This window comes from Zalophus californianus, chromosome 5 (genome assembly GCF_009762305.2).
Source record: "Zalophus californianus isolate mZalCal1 chromosome 5, mZalCal1.pri.v2, whole genome shotgun sequence".
Taxonomy (NCBI): domain Eukaryota; kingdom Metazoa; phylum Chordata; class Mammalia; order Carnivora; family Otariidae; genus Zalophus; species Zalophus californianus.
This window is the reverse complement of record NC_045599.1, coordinates 15,037,233-15,044,447: the sequence shown is the minus strand read 5'-3', so window position 1 is coordinate 15,044,447 and position 7,215 is coordinate 15,037,233.

The window sequence follows — 7,215 nt, the reverse complement described above, 5'->3', positions numbered from 1 at the left end:
AATACAAAACAAAATAAGAAATATGGCCTATGAGAGACATGGGTACATGCTATAGAAATTGAAAGGAATAAAAAGATGGTTTCTGGCTAAGGGGCGAGGCAGAGAAAATCAGGAGATGCTTATAGTAGTATTGTTCCCATATGGCCTCAGCAGATGGGAAGAAACTGGATATTACGCTTAAAGATACTCAAATTTGAAGAAAAAAAGAAAAAGGAAACTTCACAGTATAGAGGCCCTGGGCAGTCTGCCCTAAAATGTGCCACTTTGGCATAAAGATTATTTTGAGTTAAAATAAAAGCCCACCAGGTACAGGAAAGGCACTCTGCCTCCCCCAAAACTTCCCCAATTTATACTGGAAAGGAGAGCTTATACCAGGAAGAGCAGGATTGGCAGAGACTCCCCTTTACCTAAGAAGGAACTAATCTGTATAATAGAACCATGTTGTTTTTCCAAAAACATCTCCTTCCACCTTCTTGCTAAAGACCTTTATCCCCTCTGAGTCCTCAGGCCCCTATCCCTCTCCTAAGCTCATATAAGCTTAATGTTGCCTCATTGTGGAATTCCATGTCTGTGTGGATTCCCTTTACGGACGCCTATTAAATTTGGTTTTCTTTTTTTAATCAGTCTCATGTCAATTTGATTCTAAGTCCAGCTGGAAGAACCTTAGGCAGTGGAAGATCTTCCTATCTGACATGAGTTATAAAAAAGTATTTATGGCCTTTCTTGTGTTTAGGAAACCATAACTTAAAATGTACATTTTCACTGTGCTCCATAAGAAAAATAAATGTCTTTTCATTTATGTGTCTCTTGCAAATATGCACCTTGCCTATAGTAGCTGCTCAATAAATTACTGCTAAACAAATGGACTATCTAAAGTACACCTACTTCATGGGACAATTTTTTAATGGCATAAATAAACAGTACAAACTCTACCAAGAAACTGGATACTTCTATAATAGACATCAATTTACTTACACCACTAAGTTATATGTTAATAAATTAGTTGTCAAATGCTTTATGATACTCTATCACTAGTTCTTCAGCCTATAAAAACTCCATGTGTTTATTAAGAACACTGGATGTTCAAGAGCTCAGGCATTGTACATTTTATGTTGCACAAAGTTTTATAATGAAGCTGTCAACTTTCTTCCATTTCAGTAAATAGAAAACAAACCTCATTTTAAAACAGACACTTCCATGCCTCTGTGTGTACCATGAGCCACAAATAAAGAAGAGTTGTGGGTATGAGAAATGAAAGGATGTTAGCATTAAAACTTAAAGAGCAACACCAATCAATCTGAGAGCTAAATGAGAGATTTTAGGAAACTTAACCTCCATCATATTTATTACTTCCATGAAACAGAAAGTCTACCAAAGTCGCCCTTAAGAAAGTCTGTTGTATTTTCTCAGAGTGTAAATAAACCTTTCATGGTGGATGCTATTTTTATTTTAAAACATTTGCAATTTCCCACTTGTTCAATATTTCAAGTGTAGCATATAGGATACCCATTATTATCCTTAACAATAAGAGGAGAACTATCACATCTTACAGTAAACTTTGGTATGAAATAGCCTATTTAAATGGTATGTCCTTTTTAATTTTTATTAATTAAACCACTTTTTTTCCCCCTTAAGCCCTACAATTACTTGAGAGGATACAGTCAAGTATTTCTTTAAAAAGATTTATTTATTTATTTATTTATTTATGGGGGGATGGGAGAGCACACGCTCACAGGTGCACAAGCAGGTGGAGGGGCAGAGGAATAGGGAGAGTGAGAATCCCAAGGTGGGCTCAATCTCACAACCCTGAGATCATGACCTGAGCCAAAATCAAGAGTCAGACGCTTAACTGACAGCCACCCAGGCGCCCCTACAGTTAAGTATTTTTGAGGAATAAACATTTCTGTATTTTCTTCCAGGATCAAATGATTCAAACAAACTTCCTTTTCAGGGAAAATTGAAGACCAGATACTGTTGAGGATTCTCCCACTGAAACAATGGTGTGTGTGTGTGTGTGTGTGTGTGTGTGTGTGTGTGTGTGTGTGAAATAATGTATTTTTAATGCATCATAAAGTATTAAAACATTATTTAAAATATACTAACAACTTAACCAAAAGAAAAAGAAGTTTCACATAGTTTAACTCCTCTTCCCTCCTTAAAAAAAAGGAAAAGCCTGAATATGAACAGGAAAGAGTAACAATAAATGCAAATATTCTACAAGGGCATCTGTCATAAACTGGATGGCCTTGAAATTTGGTTATCAATGACATAGTGTTCAGGGATCCAAGAAAAAAAGTAGCTCCTGCCCACCATGTAGATGTCCAATCCAAGAAGCCCCAGTAAACTAAGACTCTAGAGCTCTGCTATCCATACAGTAGCCACTAGCCAATGTGGTTATGGAGTACCTGAAATCTGTCTAGTGAGACTGAGAAATTTAATTTTCATTTGTACTTAATTTTAGTTAATTTTAATTTAAAAACTGATAATTCAGTTATTTTTTTAAGATTTAATTTTTTATTTTAGGGGGGGAGTGGGGAGGAAAAGAGGGGCAGAGGGAGAGAGAATCCCCAGCAGATGACACACTGAGTGCGGAGCCCATCGAGGAGCTGGGTGCCACCACCCTGAGACCACAACCTGAGCTGAAACCAAGAGTTGAAAGCTTAACCAACTGAGCCACCCAGGGACTCCCCTTTTCTTGTTTTTTTGTTTTTTTTTAAGATTTTATTTATGTACTTATTTGAGAAAGAGAGTGTGTGGGCAAGCAGGGGGAGGGGCAGAGAAGATAGAGACTCTCAAGCGGACTCCATACTGAGTGCAGAACCCAAAATAGGGCTCAATCTCATGACCCAGAGATCACAACCTGAGCCGAAATTAAGAGTCAGTCACTTAACTGACTGAGCGACCTGCTGATAATTCAGTTATTTGAAAACATACAGCTTTGTTGGGAAACCTGTATTCAAATTTATTATTTTTCTTTTTGGCAGAAGAAACTTGCCAGGATTTTGTCTTTCACTCTTTGTTTTTTAATTATAACAACAACCTAATTTATTTTTTTTTCAAATTTGTATTTAAATTCTAGTTAACATATGGTATATTGGTTTCAGGAGTAGAATTTAGTGATTTTAGTGATCTATCACTTACATACAACACTCAGTGTTCATCACAACTAGTACCCTCTTTAATGCCCATCCTTCATCTAGCCCATCCCCCATCCATCTCACTCCATCAACACTCAGTTTGTTCTGTCTTTAAGAGTCTCTTATCTCTTTTTCCCCCTTCCCATATGTTCATCTGTTTTGTTTCCTAAATTCTGTATATGAGTGAAAAATTTTAAAAACATAAACACATGAAGCTTTTTCAAGAAAAACCTTGTCTGAATTGATGTGTTCTAAGTATAAAACACCACATTTCAAAGAATTAGTGTGAAAAAAGAATGTAAAATTCTTACTAACATTTTCTATATTACCTATTAGAATACCATTAAATAAAATATGACAAAAATTAATTTCACTTCTTTCTATTTTTTAATGTTGTTACTAAAATATTTTATATTATATATTATGGCTCACCTTACATTTCTACTGAACAGCATTAATCTAGAAAATTAACAGCCAATTTACAGATAGACTGAAAAAAAATATGTCTTCCCAAAATCACTAGTAAGGAAGTTATCTGCCTTGAACTTTGATGATGGGAGCAGAAGGGAAAAAGAAAACAATCAATATAAACCTCATATATATTCTGCAACCTGAATTCATATGACATAGGTGGTCTAAAAAACATAAAGCCAGTAATTTAGTTTATAGTTGTTCCAAATTGGTAGTGAATCCAAGAAGCTGGCAAAAATTAATCCAAGTCCTCTTTGGAGGAAAACATCTTTCACAAATAAAGTTTCAAGAAAAATGAGTGTAAATCAAAAATAACAGAACTTAACTGGAAACAAAGCACTATGAGCAAAACCAAGAGAAAAAGAAAGCAGGGAGTCAGACACACAAAGACTTCAAGATTGAACATATCAAACATAATATATTTTATCATTAATTTATTCAACAAAGGATTACTGGGTGTCTTCAATTTTGGCAGTCTTCTATACTCTGGAAATACAGTAATAAGTAAAATAATCAAAACCCCTGCCATCAAGGACTTTGCATCAACACAGATAAGTCTAATATGTTTTAAAACACATTTTAAAATATGAAGTGTAAAATATTCAAACATGAAAAATAAGAACATAAAATAAATATTAAGAATAAAAAGCAAACTGGCAACAGAAATAAGAAATAAATTATAAAAATAACCAGATGGACCTTACACAAATGAAAAATATATTAAATTTTAAAACTGATGGCTCAATTAAATCACTGATCTACATTATCAGCTCTCTATATATTTCACTAGTGTGTGTGTGTGTGTGTGTGTGTGTGTGTGTGTGTCTGTGTCTGTGTATAATGCAAACAGAGACAAAGAAATAAAAAGATGAAAAATAATTTAACAGACATGAAGAACAGAGAAGATTCTGGAACATTAAATTTCTAGAATGGGAGAAAAGATAGAATGGAAAAAAGCTCTTTTTGAAAAAATAATTACTGAAGATTTTTCTACAAATATGGAAGGGTACCATTCTGCTGATTCAGGTGAAGTCAGTGAGTCTACAGCAGAATAAATTAAATAAAAATCTATACTATGACTTAATATAGTGAAAAACCTCAGAGCAACAAAAATAAGAATTTAAGAACAGGGAAAAAAAAAAAAAGACAAATTCCCAATGCAGGAATAACCCAACGAGACTAAAAGCTGGCTTCTCGATAGCAGGGATGAAACCAAGACAAAAAATAAATGTCCTTAGAAAAAGTAAGTGTCAACCTAGGATTATATACCCAGAGAAAATAACTTGTAAGCACTAGGGTAAAATTTAGGCATTTTCAGTCACACAAAACCTTAAGAGTTTGCCTCCAAGAGAACCAAGAAATGTAAAATTTTTTCAAGCATAGGGAAAGTATTCCAAAATGAACATCTGAACTACATGAAGGAGTACTGAACTGAAAACAAGATAAAGATGTAGGTTAATCAAAGCAAACGTTGACTGTATAAAACATAATACTGTTATGTGGGCTTAAACACAAATGGGATAGAAATAAAAGTCATATGTAAGGGGGAGAAGTGTATTGAGTGTTAATATGTTCTAATATCTTCAAATTGTTCAGGGAGAGTGTAAAATTGTTAATTGACTTGATTTTGAAATATTAAGTATGGATGTTAAAATGTCTAGGACAACTATAAAAAGCACACAGAATATATAGCTTCTACAAGAACAGCGGCATAAAAATTGAAAGAAAAAAAACCACACAAACCAAATTACAATACAAAAAGAAAAAGAAAAAAGCAAAGAAGAAACAGAAAAGGTAGAATGAATAGGAAATATGAAATAAGATGGCAGAAAATAATCCAAAATAAGAGTAATAATAATAAATGTAAATGAAGAAAATGCTTCATTTAAAGACAAATGTATTCAGACTGAAATAAAAACCAAAAATCCAACAACTGCCATCCATTTATAACATAATGATAAAAAAGAAAAATAAAGAATATATATAAGGTAAATGTTAATCAAATAATCATGTGTGCTTTTATTAATACCAGGAAATATACACTTTCAGGCAAAAATAATTTTCAAAACATAATGTAGGTCAGAAATGTTTATCATTTCCAAACCTGGATGCATCTGAGGCAGCTCCAAAATATACGAAGCAAACTGACAGAAATTTTAAAAAGGAATTTAAAAAGCACCCATCATGGTTAGCTTTTCATACACATCTCTCTTTAGTTTATAAATCAGGCAAAACAATAAAAATCAGTTAAGCTAGAGAACAAACAACATAATTTACAAATTTGAACTAGCGGGACCCAACAAATGGAAAATACACATTCATTTCAAGGATGCCTAGGAAATGAACACTATGCTGAAAAATTATGCCATGAAAGTTGACCATTGGCTCATGAAGCAAGTCTCAAGAAATTAAAAAGATTTTTTTATAAAGATAAGCTTTTTTAATCTGTCCATAAGAAAATTAATTTTACAATCAAATAATTCAAACACTTCTAAAAATGTATGAATCATGGAAAAATCATAATTAAATAGAAAAAACTACATAAAAAACAGAGGATGCAGCTATCATGGATATGCACAAAAATGTACAGTTTCAAATGCTTCTATTAAGAAGACATAGTGAAAATTACACCCTAGGCGTCCACGTTAAGAGATTAACAGGCAACTAACAAACAACAGCCCAAAGAAAATAGGAAAAAATGAAATGATAAACATAACGGGACAATCTAACAAAATACAATATATATAATAGAAAAACAAAGTGAATTATTGGTTCTTTGACATCTAAAATAAATTTGATTAACATCTGCCAAAACGTACCATAACAAAAAGGAAACAAGGCACAGTAAATGACACTAAGAATAAAATAGAAAAATCCACAAAATGATGAATACACCAGATATTAAACAGATAATCAAAGGATATTATAACTACTTTACCTCCATAAACATAAAAAATTTAGATAGAATTGGCAACTTGCTAGAAAAATTTAATATTCCAAAATTTACTCAAAAATAAATAAAAACTCCCAAAATCCTATAAACATTAAGAAAAATAAACTATTAAATAAAATAAACAGACAATTTTACTGGGGAATCAAAGAAATCCCAAATCAAATAACTGCATTTTTATACAAAATACAGAAAAAACTGAACAGTCTCAGACTCATTGGAAGGAACCAGTGCAACCTCAGTAACAAAGCTTAATAAGGAGAACATGAATAAAAAATACAGGAAATTATCATTCAAACAGTGATGCAAAAATCCTAAAAATATAATAATGAACCTAATTTAGCAATGAATGAAAATGATACTATGCTGTGACTGACTTGGGATTTTCCCAGGAATGCAAAATAGGTTTAACATTAAACAAGCAATTGATGTAATTTACTGTCTTAAAAGACTAAAGCAGAAAAATAATGACTGATCCTACAGAGTTAAAAATATACTTAACATCCATTCGTTATTATAAAAAAAGATATCTATAAAAAGCTATAGCAAGGAACACAATGGTAAAATGTGAAAATTGTGTCTTTTGACATCAAAAACAATAATATGCACTAATTTCACTGTTTTTATTCTAGTATTCTTAGTAATACATTAAGATCA